The following is a 17870-nucleotide window of genomic DNA, read 5'->3' as shown; positions in this document are numbered from 1 at the left end:
TGGTTAAATACAGGGTACTTAGCACACATATAGATAATGTCACGTTGTACTCGGGCTTTATTGTATATGTTGAAACGTACACTGTCACTTGACAGGAGCAGAAACAGCAAATATTAAAGAGTACCTACCACAGACTTTGAATTTTTAATTCAGGGTAAGTTTAAAGACAAAAATCAAGTCTCTAAGCACAGGTTTAAATGCAACCTCACTGGTTAATGCAGAAGAGATAAATGCTTTATAACTTGTGCAATGCAGCTGTTTGCAAAACCTCATTCACCTATTGGGAGTGCTTTGGGGGAAATGATCGGTTACCAAGTAGCAAGGATTAAAATGTTCGTTTCAAAGTAGATATTTCTGCTCATGTAAGGAAAAGGGTTTTTTTTTTTTTTTTTTTTTTTTTTGAGACTACTAAGTTCCCTTAAAAACCAACAAAAACTGTTCATTAAATCAGTTAAAATTTGACCTTCAGTTTCAGTGAAAAAAAGAGTTGAAAAACATTTGGAAAATGCAGATTTTCAAATGTTAAATTAAGAGCTTGAAGTTCACACACAACTAAATTTAACACAGAAATTAAAAGCAGAAGAGACATTGAAATGTTGCATTCAACGTATGTGATAATATGAAGACTAGAGATTCAGAAAAAAAATCTGATCCTTTCTGAAGGAGAGGAATATCCTTCAGTGTAGAGAGGTGTCAGGTAAAGAAAAGGATTAAAGAGAAATAGTTAATGGATTCACAGCTGATTTATTTTGTGGCCAATATTATTGGCACGTCTCTGTCAGTGCTTTTGACATGGCAGTATGGATAGGCATTGTTCTGTGCTTCAGAAAAGGGATGACAACTTCGGCACAGTGAAAGAATAAGTGAAAAAAAAAAGATGGAGCACAATGCAAATATAAAATGACCTTGTTCTGTGTAAGGGATGGCACTTTGAGCACATGGTTATTGCCACATTGACTGCTTGGTTATTGCTGCTGCCTAGGTGCAGGCTTATCTGAGTGCATCCACATTTCAAACATCTGGTTTGAAGGGATGACAAAGTTTAATAGCAGCTGCCACTTTCTGTGGGCTTTTATGTGCTTTGAAAGACAGGTTCATCCAGGATCACCTAGGATCCTCCAGTTTTTGCTGTAGGTATTTATATGTAATCAAACTTCTTATTTTGCATGAAAGGTAGTTTTAGGACATATATAGACATATGTAGGACATACCTTAAAAAAAAAAAGAAAGAAGAAGGAAAAAGAACTATGTTACTGTTCATCTGTAAGCCTAAGCATTTTGAGAATTTCCAAAACGTTGTAATTATGTATCAGGGAAATATTGAAAATAATTAGTAGATATTGTGTAAAATATCAAGCTTCTGATTATTTTGAATTTCAAAGTAGAAAAAGAGAAGTAGAACTATTTCTACTATACATGTTTGTAATGGTCTGTAGTCTTTTATGCTCACCCCTATCCTCATAGAATGCTATATACCATTTCAGAAAATTAGGACTGATTTCTACAATGGATCTGTACTCGAATGGAAATTTTAGTCATTTCACTCAGTGACTGGTTTCACAGCATGTCTGTAATAACAATGCCAGGTATTTCATGAAATACCTGAATAATGTAGGCATTTCACGTAAAGCCCAGATAGAGCAGTCAAACGATGCGGCAGAATACCTGTCGTGTCATTCATTGTGCTGAGTGACTGATACTCAATAATTTCACAGAACAACAGGTTACACATGACAAGATGCGTATTTATCTTCACACGTTTGCAATTTGCAAAGGTGGATCCACCGCAGTTCATGCTTGCTTATGTCTAACCTGCTGAGCCCTGCCCCAGTTTCCCAGTCCCGCTATCAGCCTCATGAATTTGGTGAGCACTCCTGGGGAGAGGAAAGCTGCTCCAGCAGCACCCAGTCCTGACAAATCACATGGTGAGGTTCTGCTCAGCTGTGCTGGGAGTGAGGGGATATGAGCAAAGCGAAGGGGACCACAGCACTCATGCACTGCCAGGAATCTTCTTTTTTGCTTCCACTTGAAGAAGAACTTCGTATGTCTGAGAAACAGTGCTTAGTCTGGGTGAAATGTGCAGAGCTGAGTGGCTTGGCCACCCATCTGAACAAAAAGTGGTCCAGACCTGCTGGGCTCTTGCACAAAATAACGTCCATACCTTCAGCCCATGTCTGCTTGCAGAGTAAAATGCTATATCCACTCTTGTGATTAACGTGTAGTGTAAATAATATCTGAGACAGAAGAGGATACCTGCAAACAACAAATGTTGCTTTTCTCCGATGGTTTCAGTGTTTTGCTTATTTCAGAATGAAATAGCCAACAGAAGCTACTTACCACTTTATTATTTTCCACCATCTCTTAATTATATGAAAACATCAGAACTTTATTTAATCTTTAATTAGCATAATCCAAATACAAAGTTCAGCCTCAGCAAGGACACAAAAATATTGATTACCTGTCCTCTCCACCACAGAGCCAAAAATCACTTCTGTGCTGTGCTTATTAATATATGCTCATAGCAATGGCATTGAAATCTATCATTGCGATCAACCTTTATTTTCAGTCAGTCAATGGCCATTGACCCATGCAGATAAATTACCGTAGTGAATTTTGCAGCTCCTTGCTCAGACTCTTATATCAATAGTTGACCTACTGAATGCTTATTCTTATTTTTCTCCTCTTCTTCCTACCAACAAAGCACAAACTATGCACAGAGATTCAAACAAATATATTATTAAGAATCAGGCTGCAGACTGTTTTCCTGTTCTCTGCAAAGGCATGTGGTTCCTTTCTTATTTTTACCTGCTGGTGTCAGTAGAACACCCATTTTGCTAACCTGAAAGGGAGAGTAGAATAGTATTTTAAATAGGGGGAACTTCAGAAAAGGAATGTGTTGTCCTGTTGGCCACAAAAGATATTTCTCAGATTTAGTAGATAAAAATTAAGTCTTCCTAAGTGATTGTTAGACTGTAACATACACTATGACATTTTGGCCTTGATTTGAATCTGAAAATCCCAATGTTCAGCTAGATAATATTAGATTTTCTCTTTTGTGCCTGGAGACCTCCTCCAAATATGGGGTCTGACTCAGGACTTAATCATGGATTTTGAGATTTCAGAAGCAAAGTCTTCTTTTGACTCATCATTTAAATAACTTTCAACTTGGAAAATGAAATAATTTCTTAGATTGGCTTCAGGTTTCCCTCTTTGCTATACAAAAATAAACAAACTGACAAGAATGAAATGCATGGCAAAAAAAGGTAAGTCAACTTATTTGTGTCTTTTGTGTTTTTGATTCAAAAAGGATGTGATTTTTATGCATCTTCAAAACTGTTTTCTGTTCTTGTGTTAGGAAGCAAAGAGAAGTGCTAGCAAGCAGATGGCCTGGTACTTATTGTACAGAGCAACACGAAAGTTAAGGGATGTAATCTCAGTGCAAGTCTTGTGCCACTGAACTGGAAAATCTTTGAGATTTAGTTTTAGCCTATTCACCCTAAAGTTATTGTTTAAGGCAGAATGTGAGTTCAATAGACAAGTGTCATGCTTGTTGTGTCTGATGAAATTACTATTAAATGACATGATTCAATAGAGGGTTCTCTGAGGTTTTTTGTTTTTTTTTTCCACTTCCATTTAAAAAAAAAGATAAAGGCTAAATATATATATATTTATTGTTATTTTTTTGGCAGAGCTGCAAGGCAGATTGCTACTACGTTCTTTTGTCCTTCTTTTGTATGTAGTTCTGCAGCTATCCATAACATCTGTGTTTTACATTAGTGTTTTGTTTCAAAGCAGTAGTATGGTTTGGGGGTTAATCCCTTGTTTGTCAGGGCCTTGAGAACACTGATGGACCTTAATGCCATGACTAACTTCACTTGGAGCCTACACCTTAGCCAAGCAGTCCCATTTCAACTCAGCTGGAGACAATTAGTCCTGGCCTAGGCTACCCTGCAAATGTACCTGATTGTCTCCTGCTACTCTTGAGACCTTCAAAAAGATTTTGAATGAGAAGTCTCTCCAGGGGTAGAGAATTCTGTGGAAGAGTCAGAAGGCTCTTAATTTTACAGTTGCTACTAGGTGGAAGAAAACTTGCAAGCAATGCTAGGGATGTGAAGGGGTGAAGACCATTTAGATAGCTGTGCTAGCCATGCTGTGTGTGGGATGCAGTAGGTATGCTCCATTACAGAGACCTGCAACTGCCATTTAGATGGACACATACTACCTAACCTACCAGATGCTTGGCCTCTCTGGGTCCCAGGGCTTCTCTATTGGTCAGTTCAGAGGAGCCTGCATGTGGTGGGACCTGGTAGAAGACCACTATGCAGATACATGCAGGGACAGTCTTCTGGCCTAGTTACTTCTCCAATCAACACTATGTTCTTCCCGTGGAGATCTTTTGCACTGCAGTCCGGGTAGCAAAAATGCTATTCTTTAAATGTTTTATGGAAGAAACAAGGGATGCATGTGTGTGACCAGTTTCTGTTTGGGTACAGGATTCAGAGGAGAGATTATATATATAATCAGTCTGTTGACTGCAAGGGCTATAGTACTTTCTAAAGCTGTTCCCCTGGGACTCTGTGAGAGATGTCCTGTAAGTCAGAAACTACTCATCACATTCCTACCCTGTACTCACTCTTGGTTGGTACTACTGTGTCAACTGGACATGCAGTAGGAGCTTAAGAAATCCCTCTTAAGTTTTCCTTCTTTCTCCCTTCTGACTGGCTGGTTATGAGCTGATGGCATTGACATGATAGCACATGCTACAGAACTACAGACCTCACCTTTGCCTCTCAAACAGTAAGAGTGACAAAGTAACGGGGTGCAAGGCAGGCCGTGGCTGAAAGAGCGGTCTGGGTGTTTGGAGGTGTGTGGCTGCACAGGGCTACAGCCACTCTTGAATGTGGACAGGGATACTTGAAATCCACTAAGAAGATGGCAAGGTCAGTGGCCCATCACAAAATTTTGTACCCACTTCTGATTATCTTTCTCCACTTCAAGTTCATCCACTGGGCCTGAAATCTCTAACAAATACCATGTAGGCAATAAGGACTTCCTAAGTGTCGTGCTTTTTTGTCTTGTTTCTCAGAGAAAATGAGACATTGACTGTGAAGCATTGATTCAGTTAGGATGTCTGTATGGGAACTGTTGAGTCACGGCCTGAACCACTGATTGATCACCTGAGGCAAGCACTGAGTCAGCCATGGGAGCACAGGTGAAGGCAATTCAGCTGTGTGACTGGAAGGGGTGGAGCCTGGCTGCACCTCTCCTAGACCCCATTTAAGGGCTGACTGCCCCTAAAGAAGGATCTCTTTCTGGAGATTGCTGCCTTTGGAGTTTCCTACTGTGAGCCTAGGATACAGGTGAGCATTTCATTAATTTTTGATTGCTTCTCTTTACCGTGATAATCTTTGTAACTATAAACCTGTGAACTACCATCCTAACCATGCTACTCTTCCAAATGTACGTTTGTTAATTGTACAGTGTCTTGCTATAGTTAATGTGGTCATGGGTTTTAAGGACACCCTGTCGCGTCTACAATACCTTGCATACATAATGGTCCCAAGCTGGAGCAAGTAGGTGATAATGTTTCCCAAACAAAGCGAGTATCAATAGTGCAATAGTGTTGTGTTTCTAAAGCAGTCTTTCTTTATTCTAAACAAGTAAGGTGTTAAATGGAGGAGCTGAAATCCTGTTGTATTTTGGCTTTTAAAAGGTAGAGGGAATAGAATATCTGTAAACCAGGAGAATTTCTACTTCGCCTTTACTGAAAGCTTAGAAGCCGGGTATTTAACAGACCATACCTAGCAGGAAAAACTAGGAAACAATCTGGAAGCTTAGTGTTGATTCAGATCAAACACTTTGATATGAAGGTACAGGCTACCGTGATTGTAAAACATTCAGCAATAAATATGACTACTTAATACAAACACGCTATGATACTTTAGAATCCTGAATATGAAAAATGTTTCCTTTCTGATGCTTGTATCTATCAGTAGTAACATGAAGTATGATAATAATTGTACTTAACAGTATCTGAGGTAACAAATAGTAACAAATTCCATTTCTCTGTTAGGATTTTTGTTTTAGTACTACAATCTACTTCAGCAGTAGTAGTACTTGCTTCAGTTCTTCAGCATCTTCTTTACAAAATCAGTGTAGATTTTCACAGTGACCTTGAAAGAAGTTGCTACCTTTTGGTGATAACAACCTCTGTTTGCTCCTTTGTTTTCCTTATCTTTACCCACCACCACTCTCACCTACCACATTTCTGCAATGTTGAGCATTAGTTCAGTTATGTCAAAATCTTCATTCATTCCCTTATGAATGATGTATTACAATACTGTTTTGTCATACAAAATCTACATAAATATCTCAATCAGTGATTCTTGTTGTGTGGTTTGTTTGTAGATTGCACACCTGTGTAAGTTGTTTCTTGACAAACCAATCTGTTAAATCATGAAGTGCTGCTGTTCTTGCTTGTTGGAGTGATTTATGTTAAGTAACCCAGTGTTTAGAAATAAGCATAGTGTAGTCTTTTTCCCTTTTGGTGCAGTCTAAGTAAAGATTGTCCTTTCAGTGAGCATTTCTGGTAGGAAGTAACCATGTTCATATGAAGTAAACATGATATGGTCATTGGCATAGTACAAGTTTATTTTATATATCACTCAAGTATTTATGGAGGAAAAACAGCTGCTAAGCTGAGCAAATAGATGAGAGGAAATCCTAGCAGGATACAAGCTAATGCTGCTATCCTTGCAAACATATTATGCCATTTCAAGACATCAGTGGTCTCACACACTTGTGGTGTGCTTCATCTGAAAGACCCTACTAGTAGTTGAGTACATCTGTGTGTAAGATGTTGACTCAGAGTAGGTCTGAAAGGCAGAGTAAAAGAGATTGAATTTTAAAAGGAGGGCATTTCCTACAGGTTCATCACTGCAACTACTGTTTTTGTCTGTATTCAGTTTTCTTTGGAGATTTCCTGGAGGGGGTGGGGGTGGGAGGAAATTAAGTAGCATTAATTCTCACCAGTAACTTAATATAATTCACGATGATTTCATTGCAAAGAGTATAAAGTACAACTGGGTGTTCTAATCATAGTAACTACTGTATAATTAGTCTTCCGAATGAATGTTTTCCACTCATCAGAATGACTAAATAACTTGTTGAGTAAAATTCTTAATTTACATAACTAAAAGCCAATAACAGCTTCATCTTCCTTCTTCTGGTTATATTCTGGTTTTATATCTACATTTCATTGGCCACCTGCCACTCTCTCAAGAATAGGAGGTAATTAGAACCAGTGATAGTGCACTATTGTTTCACTTTTTACTGCACAGATGCAGTTGGGTGCTATTATCATATCTGGTACAATTTTGTGGATAATGTCATTATGTCTTTGCTGCCCATAAATTTAATGGGAAATGTGAATCAATTGAAAATGCATTTTAATCTCTGCATTATGCTACATTTTGCTTAACGTAATGGTATTTCAAAGTTTTAACGAAAATGCTACATGGTGCAGACAGCAAATCTTCTGATGCCTTTAACTGTTCTGTATACTTATACACAAGATGTTTTACTGTGATAAGAATCTACTGTGCAAAGTACAATAGGAAGTATACTGAAGTAATGAAACTTGATGCTTAAGCATCAACTAATATTATTATGCTTTCTATATTGCATTGTCACCTCAAGTGACCACACACACAGTTCCATAATAAATTATAAAGTACTGCAAGTAATGAAATTGCTACATGTTTATCTCTTTTTAAAATGAATTGCAGACTACCTTACTTAAAAGATTTTTATTTCACCAAAGTAATGTGTTATTTCTTATTCAGCTGCTACAAAACAAAAATTAAAAGCAGGTTGTTCTACAGAGGGAATTGCTGAAGTGTTTTAGCAGAGAGACAGGAGAAAATAAACACCTTCTTTGGATGGCCACTAACCACAGGAACAATTTCCCTGATATATTTAACACAGGGAATCTGTGAAGGGAGCTGTGTCAAATGCTCAATCAATCCCCCTCAAGGGATAAAACTCATCTGCTACCATATTCTGCAATATAAATTTTTGTCAACCGATTCTTTCCACCTCTAGGAACGGCATCTGATAGTCAACAACTTGAAACAAAGTTTCAGAGAATCAGAAAGTGACCAAAATGTCCAGTTGGCCCCATCTATTCTTAAATTAGTTCTAGATAACGTTATCCTAGTTACATTGGCTAATGATATATATATTTTTTAATCTGGCATTTGTTTGTATTGAGATTTTACCACTTCTCTGCTTTAAGAATCTTTTATCTTCTTTTTTTTTTCCCTCTAATGAGTCTGAAAGAAGTCCAGGGTACCTAAGAAATTACCTTTCACCATTTTAAATCAGTTCATGGCATGGTTCCATTGGCTATAGAATGCGACAAAAAATGTCGTAACCTTTTCTCTTGGATTTTTTTCTTCCATCTGCACCAGCCTTTTAAAATTCTATTGCATTCATTACCAGCATATACCTTCTATATTTTGAATAGATTTTCATGCCTCTGAAGACATGAAAATTGGGGAGAAAATGTCCATGCTATGTACTACAGTATGCATCAGAGACATTTCCTTCCTACTGGATTCATTGTGTTTTGCTCCTCAAGTCTGGAAGAGTTAACAAATCAGTCATTAAAATGGCAAATGTCACGTATACTTCAAAATATTTTCAAACTTCTTAACCATTTGAGGTTATTATGTTGGAAAATAAAAATATCTTTAAAACTTTCAGCTCCTGGAAAAAGGATCTAGACCAATTATCAGATCAATATAAAGCAGAAAGTATTGAATGTTTGGCAGTTTTGTGGGGAATAGAAGCTAAACTTGGACTAATTTCATCCTTGTTTACATCAAGGAAGAAAAAGCAGAATTACCATTTTGTAACATTATTTCTTCAGTGAGAAAAAGGTATACCGGAAAAGGTATGTTAATGAACAAAAAACTTGCACTGCTTGAATGGACTTTTCTGCAAGGTTTCCTATGGAAGCATATTCCATGACTAACTAATAACTCATGCTAGTGTAAGTAATAAAAGAAAACAGAAAATGAACACTTCTCCTGTGATGATAATGTTTGGTTTCAGGAAAGCAGCTTCACTTTTTCTAGTTGATTTTTGGAGAGGAGATGTCAATTAGTGCTTATTTACTTAGCTGTGTGTCAGAGATGTTGAACAAGGCTAGAATGGATTTTCCCTTCCCTTTTCCACAGTAGATGGGGAACTTCACCCATGTAGTTTGTTCAGCTGCTGATCTAACTGAGCAACTGCCCTAGACATACTCATAGCCAAGGAATTATTCTTTTTCCTTTATTATGAAGAGACTTTGTAATTAGTGGAGATTTGCTGAAATATTTGTGTACTTTTTCTCTGTTTATCTCAGGTAAACATGTCTATACAAATGTTGAAGTACAATATGTCCTCTAATTTGCTTATACTAATCACCTGACTTCACTCTGAAATACCTTAGGACTTTAGAAATTCTTTTTCTTCTTAATTTGCATGTGGATATATTGTCAACTTTTTTCCACTTCACAGTATTTTTTTATCTCATTCTTATGTTTGTTTTTTATTAGGCTCTCATTTTTCTTTTTGTTCTATAACAAAATCAAAGTATAGTATACTCTCTATATCATCATTCACTTGCTTAGTACTCTTAAACGGTGCATCCACTTTTTTTGAACAGCTCTAGTTGATATTCATTGCATTAAAAAGGTTTCTTTATGCCAAGATTGTCTAATTTCTTTCCTTGATTGTAGATGAAATACTCTTGTCTTTTTTCACTTCCTTACTCATTTACTATGCTTGCACAGTTACTCTTCATTCTTCAAGTTAGTATTTAAATTGTCTGCTCTTCCATTTGGTCTTCTTCCAGCTGAACATCTTATCCAGTAGTCTTTTTTCTCTTTATCTAGTAGTCTAGTATTATCTACTATTTAGCTAGGACTCCAGCATGACTACTTAATTTGCTCTGTATAGGTTTATACCCTCTTATGGCTGCAATTTCTTCTGGATAGCTACATCTCTGTGGTTCTCTGTATGTGGACTTTTAAAAATTAGATAAGCAATGTGTTTGATTTATACATCATGTTTTAGCTTTTGCATGCAAATATTCTTATTTAATGCAATGAAGAACTAATGCTTTTTGTATATACCTTCACCGAACTTGCTTTAGCTGATTTTTGTATGCAGAGTAACTGTGAGAATAAATGTGCTATATGAAGTTTTCCCTCTACTCCAAAGGTTGAGTGCAGTTTTCTTTATAATTCACATACTTGGATAAATGGAGACTTCCCTTCTTTCTAATGATATGGGGAAAGTCTTAGTGTGGTGCACAGCTTCTTTAATGACTTTATGCCCAAAACATTCATTCTGCCTTTGTCACGGAGGATGTTTCATGATAAGGGTCTTAACTATGATTTTCTTAAAATGGATAAATCTCAAATTTCTTCTGGAAACTGCTGTTTGATAACTAATACAACCAGGGCAAATGAGATTTCCTGAAATTTTGGTGACTTTGAGATTGGGAGATTACGATAACTTTTAAATGCTATCTTTTGTGCCTGTACAACTCAAAACTGAGATATTTAGATGCCTCAATGTTTCAAATTTATTTTCAACAACAAAGGAACTTGACTTTATTAGGAGCAAAAATGCTGTTTAAAATGCCACCTTGGCTAATAGCATAAGAAAATCCCTGACATTCTCAACCACTGTTCTGTCTTTTTTAGTTGGTGTTTGATTTGGTTTGGTCTTGGGGGATTGGGGATGTTTTTGGACTTATCCATGTCACTTATCGTGCTTTCCTTTGATTAATGATAGTTTTTTTTATTTTTAAAGATGTGGTGAATGGTGATGTGAACCCTTTTCAATGGGAGTTTTGAGAATGCTAGCAGACTTTGCCTTTCTTGCTGTTGAGTAGACAATTCTGAAAGAAATTACTGGCTTATTCTGATTGTGTTGGTGTGCTCCAGAGTTCTGGTATAAACGACATAATATAGTCAACTTACAAAATATTCAGACTCCTTATGATTATTTCCTTTTCTGTATTCGAGGACCCAGTTTGCAGAACTTCATGTTTTCATGGAGACCAGGAAATTGCTTTCAGGTTATACTCTTTATCACATCAAATTCATCTAATCTTCATCTACAGCTGTTGACCCATACTTTAAGTTGGGCTTTAAGTCCCTATCAAAATCAGTGAAATTGCCTATATTTCTTACTGGTTTGAATAGGTCATGTGAGGATCCAAGGAAAAGTATTAAGAAATTTGAGGGGAGAAAGAAGGTGGCAGCTCAAGAGAAGCTCTGGAAGACTTCTCAAAATTGATAGCATGATGGTAGTGATGCCATTTTAAGTTCTTCCTACAGAAGAACTTCCACTGATGAGTCTGCCTATGTGATAAGATCTGACCAAAACAGGAGATAATACTTGCTTGTATCTCATCTTCCTACCAGCTAACTATCATATTGAGCATCATCACTTCAGAAAATTACTGTAGCAAACATTGTTTTCAATGATTCTGCTCAGTTAAGGAGCTCTGCTAAATTAGGAAAGTATTTTAGTTGTTGTAGTGATTGACCGTCCTGATAATGTGTTGGTCTTCTCTAGAAGAGGAATACCTGAAGTTGGCCTGTATATTCTCTTGAGTTGTTTTGCCAAGTAACATGTTATGACCTTCTCATTACATTTGGTGAACGCTTTAAAAAAATACTTAACCTGCTTATGCTTTCTGAAGACAAGAAGTGATGCTCTTTGTTGTCTCAGGAGGCAATCTACTGATGCTTTCAACCGTGGTAGGAAATAATTGTTTGCAAACTTTTGTATGGCATTAATGAGATCACCTAATTATCAAGTGTCTCTTAACATCCTCGCAGAGTACTACTACTTAAAAGAATTTTGCAACCATACATGAGCTATGTAAATAAATCTGTTTTTTAACTTCTGTAAATGTAATTCAAGGTTAACAACTAACTTACATTTGCCAGCACTGTAAAAGGAAGGGACCTAACTCCGCCACTTCTTTTAAAGTGGTCTCATACTAAAGTCCTTCTTCCAGTTTACACTCAGTGCTCATGCCTAATGAAGGCCTTGTCTAATGATATGCTGGTGGTTTTGTAACAAATCACTTCTACTGCCCATCTTAACAGTTTTCTGACCTGCAGTATATTTTGGTTAGAAAAACCACAAGTTCAAAATGGCTAGTGAAGGTTTGTTATTCAATAGCAAAATAATGCTTTCCATAGTTTATCTTCTTTATTAAAACACTAGAAAAATAAGTTAGCTTTAAATTGAAGAATCTGGGACACGTACTAGGAGTGAGTCATAACTCCTAAAACTTACTTGTTGGTATAGGATAGAAAATTTTAATTTGTCCCACAGATGAACTCAGGCTGCTGTTTTCAAAGAGCATGTAGGAGGTGTGCATAGATATCACATTAATTTCCTAAGAGTCCAGTGTATCCTGCTGCCATGGTACTTGTGTCTTCAAAGAATTCAGCTCTGTAAAGCTCTTGCTAGGAGTACCTTTTTCATTAGTATGCCCTTTTCCTTTACTACATCAACATTAAATCAATAATGAACATCTTCAGTTTGTGTTTGTCTGGTTCAAAACGACAAAACTCTCTGAAATAAAGTGCATTGAAAGTGGGCAATATATTGATGTAACCAGTCTAATGTGGAGGTTTAGAATGCATCTTAATGGCAAAGCCATATATTCTATGACTGGTTCTAATGAAAAAGAACTAGGAGTCATAAGAGATAGTTAGAGGAAATACAGAATGTAAAAAAAGTAAAAGGATTCTGTGTATCAAATCCCAAATCAGATTTCAGAATAAAAGATGAGCTGGTGGCCTGAAAGGCTGACATACCAGAGGTAAACACTGCCAGTTAAAATACAACAATAAAACTCCATCAGGTAGAGTAGGTAATGTTTGGCAGAAAATTTGAGTGTGAAATGACCACAGCTGATTTTTTCCCTTAGGGCCTAAATTTGAGCCCAGGCTTTGGGGAATGTTGTTTTACTTTTTTATTAGTAATAGCACTGTACTATGCCGTTTGAGCCAGGAAGCCCTAGGGGGATGTGTTGCCTTGAGTGACAAGGAGAGTCATGTGGTGGTGGTGGGAGCTGCAAAAGGAATTCAACGTTTTATGTTTTCTGTGAGAACTGTGTGCTTAGAATGGTTTATTGATTATTCAGCCTGTTTCTTAAAGTGAATATCTTTCAACCTGCTGTGAGAGAAATTTGGATATAGCGAAAGTTAAATATTGCACATTGATGAGGTAGAAGAGTGATAAATAACATTCTGGAAGAAAACTAACTCTACTGGGATACTTCTTTGATATAAATAATGTGGATTAATATGATTGAAAAGCATTGGCTTCCCTCCAGTAATGCAGATGGGTGTTGCTGGTTGCTTACCCCACTGAGCTTTGAAAAAACCTAACTAAATTGTCAGAGTAACAGGTTGGTTATTGCTGTGATCCCTCTGTGATACAAACATGAACCGCTTCTTGTGTGACTCAGACTGCAAGATTGCAGTTACCTCATGTGACAATAGGAAAAAGATTGATTTCTGGTGTGTTCAGGACCTGTTTATTTTCTGCAGAACAGGAATAGGTGTTGATGCTTCTGCTATGTAGGCTGGAATTGGTTCGTAGCTGCCTGAGGGGCTTGGAGATGTGATTTTTATCAAAAGTAAATGGTATTTGGGTTTGCAAATCCTTAAGGTGAGATTGAAAGCTTCAGCTTTGGCCCATGTGCATCTCTGCTTTTCTAGTAAGAAAAAAAAACAGACTTGCAGCACTTAACATTTGATGTTACGACAGAAAGCCTTCCTCCTCTGGAAACCGCAGAAGATACGGAGGTAGTAATGTAGGGCAGTTGTGCAGGGGGAGAAATCATCTCTTGGAGCAACAGCGAATTGGTGCACTGGTTTGGAACGCCCCTTTACCGTCTTCATATTGCTGATCTTTTGGGAAGGGCTGTGCAGAGGAACTTCCCAGTGTGTAGTCTCATGGTGCCAGACCTCATAGCAGAAACACTGTCCCCCTCATTGCCATGACTATGAGAAATAAGCAGTTATTCCTCCTGTTTCAAGATGCTAAGAAGACTCAAGATAGCATAAACATTTTTTCTTTATATGATATTATCTTCAAGATATATAACAAGTGCTCATATTTCATTATTAATAGGCGAAGAGATAAAACTGCAGGTTTTTAATTCATTTATGTAACTTACGCATTCACTTTGATTATAGAGATGTAATTAAGATGGGTAATTACAAACCCTGTGTTTCCTAGTTACTATTGCATGAATATGTCACTATGGTGTTTTACAATATCAAGCTCGCATGTAAAGCAAATTATCTATTTAGTTTGAATGATATCACTAGAGCCAATTTAAATTCTCTGATAAGCTCAATTATTCATTAGCTGGCTGCACACTATCTAAAAGCCACTCACATTTCGGTAAAAAGTTGGAGTATTATCCTACTCTAGATACATTTGCTCTCAAAAGCCAAATACACAAGTTTAACAAGTTCAGCCAAGACAGTTTCATTTTTGCAGTTTCTAATTAACTGGAATTAAATTGCTGCTGACACATCTGTCTCAGATAGCGTTTTGCTGTGAGCTTCTGACCTGCTGCAAAATCCCTTTCAGAAAGTGGCTCTTTAAGCGTGCTGAGGTCTCCTGAAATGACAAAAAGGAAAAAGCAGTTTTAAATAGGCAGCTGGGTAAGTTCCCCTGAATTGATTGTTTTATGCTGCTGAATTTTAAAATGCACTGTTATTAGTACATTAGGCTCTGAACATGCTGGAGTGTTGTCTTCAGGTATTTAAATCAAAATAAATAAAATATTGACTAAGCTGAGCTCAGTAGCTCACTGAATTAAACAGAAGCATTATATTCCAGTTTTAAACAATGCTTTTGTAGGGATTTATTCCAGTTTTAAATCAATGCTTAAAACTCCTCACTCTGAATTGATGTAGTACAAACTTTTGTGTGCAGGCAAAATCTGAGAGGTACTACAGCACTCACTTGAAACTTACAGGAAGATTTATTTTCCCTTCCTTGAATGTTATTTCCCACATCACAGGATCATAGACTATCCCGAGTTGGAAGGGGCCCATAAGGATCATCAAGTCTAGCTCCTGGCTCCCCACAGCAACACCCAGAATCAAACCTGGTGTCTGAGAGTGCTGTCCAAATCCTTACTGAACTTCATCAGAACTGTTCATGTGCCCACTGCCCTGAGCAGCCTGTTCCAGGGCCCGACCACCTCTAGTGCAGACCCTGTCCCTAACCCCCAGCTGCCCCTCCCCTGACACAGCTCCATGCCGTTCCCTCGGGCCCTGTCGCTGTCACAGAGAGCAGAGCTCAGCGCTGCCCCTCGGCTCCCTGTGAGGAGTTGCAGCTGCTATGAGGCCTCTCCTCAGCTCCTCTGCACTGAGCAAACACAGCCTCCAGCCATCCCTCACAAACCCTGTCCTCCAGACCCTTCTCCATCTTTATGTCTCTCCTTTGGATGCTCTAAAGTAGTTTTATGTCGTTTATGTCACTTTCTGGATTCATAGTACCCTGTGATTTTTCACATATGTCAGGCCTTAGGGGTGTCAGGGAAGGTGGAACAGTAAAACATTGTCTTCATCCACAGAACACAAAAGTAGGATCCTGAACACCTTGCACCTGTCCTGTGAGCATGGCTTTTGCCTGGAAATTTCAAAAACAATTAGAAAAAGAGTGGAGGATATATATATATATTTATATATATATATATATTTTTCCCCCCTTGGTTAAATAATTGCTAATGATAGTCTGCACTACTCACTGACACAGAGTTCCAGATTGGAAGGACAATACACTATTCAAGGTCTCTGCTGGGAAGCTCTAAGCAGAAAGCTTTATCCAGAAGATACTAAATCCTTGAATGTATGTTAATATACATATATATTTGGCTTTTGACAGTTGCAGCTTTCCTTATATACTGACCACTCATTTCCTTCATGTCGTATATTACTGACCTATTTTGTAATAAACTACCATTCCACATTTTTTTTATTGTAACCCTTCTGATAGACTACTGTCCATATCTGGTAAACTGCTGATCTGAATATTATTATTACTCTACATTTCAATGGGAAAAAGCATGTAAGTGATTTAGGGAAAAGTTTAAGACATTAAAGCTGACATTATAAGAAATAAACAATCTAGGTGTGACTTCATGCCTTTTCTGGTTTTAAGTTTAAAGTTATTCTCTTTCATTAGCTTAAGTATGCATGAAGAGTACCATATTCAACGGATCGATATATATTTCTCTTCCAACATTCTGAGTCTCAGATCTGAATCTCAAAAAGTTTGAGGCAATGTAATACAAGATTTTTGGGAGTAGGTTCAGGTCCTTGTCTGGGTTGTCCTGTAGTAAAGCAAAAATGTATTGTAGCTGACAGCTTGCCCTGAGATGTGGTGGATGCCTCATCCCTGGAGACACTCAAGGTCAGGCTGGATGGGGCTCTAAGCAACCTGATCTCACTGTAGATGTCCCTGTTCATTGCAGGAGAGTTGGACTAGATGGTCTTTAAGGGTCTCTTCCAGTTCAAATGTTTCTATGAATGAAGCTTCGGCAGTAATAAGCAGAAGGAACAGGGGAACCCTTCCGTAGTTGTTTAGATTTTTTTTATGGGATAAGTAGCACTGGCTTATAGATTTATTAAAATGTGTGTGCCCTGGTTTCAGCCAAGGCAGTGTTAACAGCACCCTGATATCTGGTTGTTGCTGAGTGATGGAAGCGCACCTGGGGCTGAACTGAGCCTCAGCAGCAGTTGATGGTGCAGAGCTAGGACAGGTGGCTTGAATTAGTCCATGGATTTTTCTATACTGAGTGGGACCATGTGGAAGGTTATAAAGCTGTGGGCAGTTGGCTGAAGGCCGACTCCTGCTGGGGGGTTGTGGATTCAGCAGGTGGTGAATAATTGGCAGCTATATGTATTGCTATCACTTCATTTCTGTTTCCATTTTCCTCTTCTGTCTTACTTTTTATCTCAACCTGAGTTCTATTTTGTTTCTAACTCTCTCCCTTATCCCACACAGGGGTAAGTAAATAACTGTGGTGCTGAGCTGCTGCTGGGTTAAACCACAGTGAAGTGTCACTGTTAGGAATCCCCAGGAATATGGAGTTTTGAGCTGGATCTCCCACACCTTTTAAGAAGTCAAGTTCCTAATAATTTAGATAAAATATAAGCTAGAAAAGAACTCCTTAAAAGGTGAAAAAAAATACAAGCTGAGGTGGAAATAAAATAGGTTTATAAACCTATAAACCTGAGTCTTCTTCCCATTCTGTCTTTTCAGGGTCTCTTCACATACCTACTCTTAAATTTCTTGGTTCCTGGCAATGTGCCAGTCAGACCATGACCATTAGAACCTGTGATGTGGATGATTCTAGGAACATAAATGTTTTAAGATCAAATGAATACTTGAGAGTGCAAGTGATGCTGATAGGTCTTAACTGAGGTACAAACCCATGGCATGATTAGCATCTGATTGCAAACGTAAGTCTGGAAAATGCTAGACCATATATTGGTTAGCCTGATCTAGTAGAAGTTGTTCCTACCTGTGGCAAGGAGATTAGAATTAAGTGATCTTTAAGGTTCATCCCAACCTAAGGTATTTTATGATAAATACCAAAGTCTTATACAAAATTTGAAATTGATGCTAAGAAGCACCAGAACAGATGATAGCTGGATTTTTCAGAATGCTCTCCTGAGAACTGGAACGCAAAGTCTCTGATCTGCCCTTGTCTATCCAGACCCGTCTGCAAAAAGCAGCATGAGAGTAAATAACAC

Source organism: Gallus gallus, chromosome 2, assembly GCF_016699485.2.
Source record: "Gallus gallus isolate bGalGal1 chromosome 2, bGalGal1.mat.broiler.GRCg7b, whole genome shotgun sequence".
Classification (NCBI taxonomy): Eukaryota; Metazoa; Chordata; class Aves; order Galliformes; family Phasianidae; genus Gallus; species Gallus gallus.
This window is presented reverse-complemented; position numbering follows the sequence as displayed.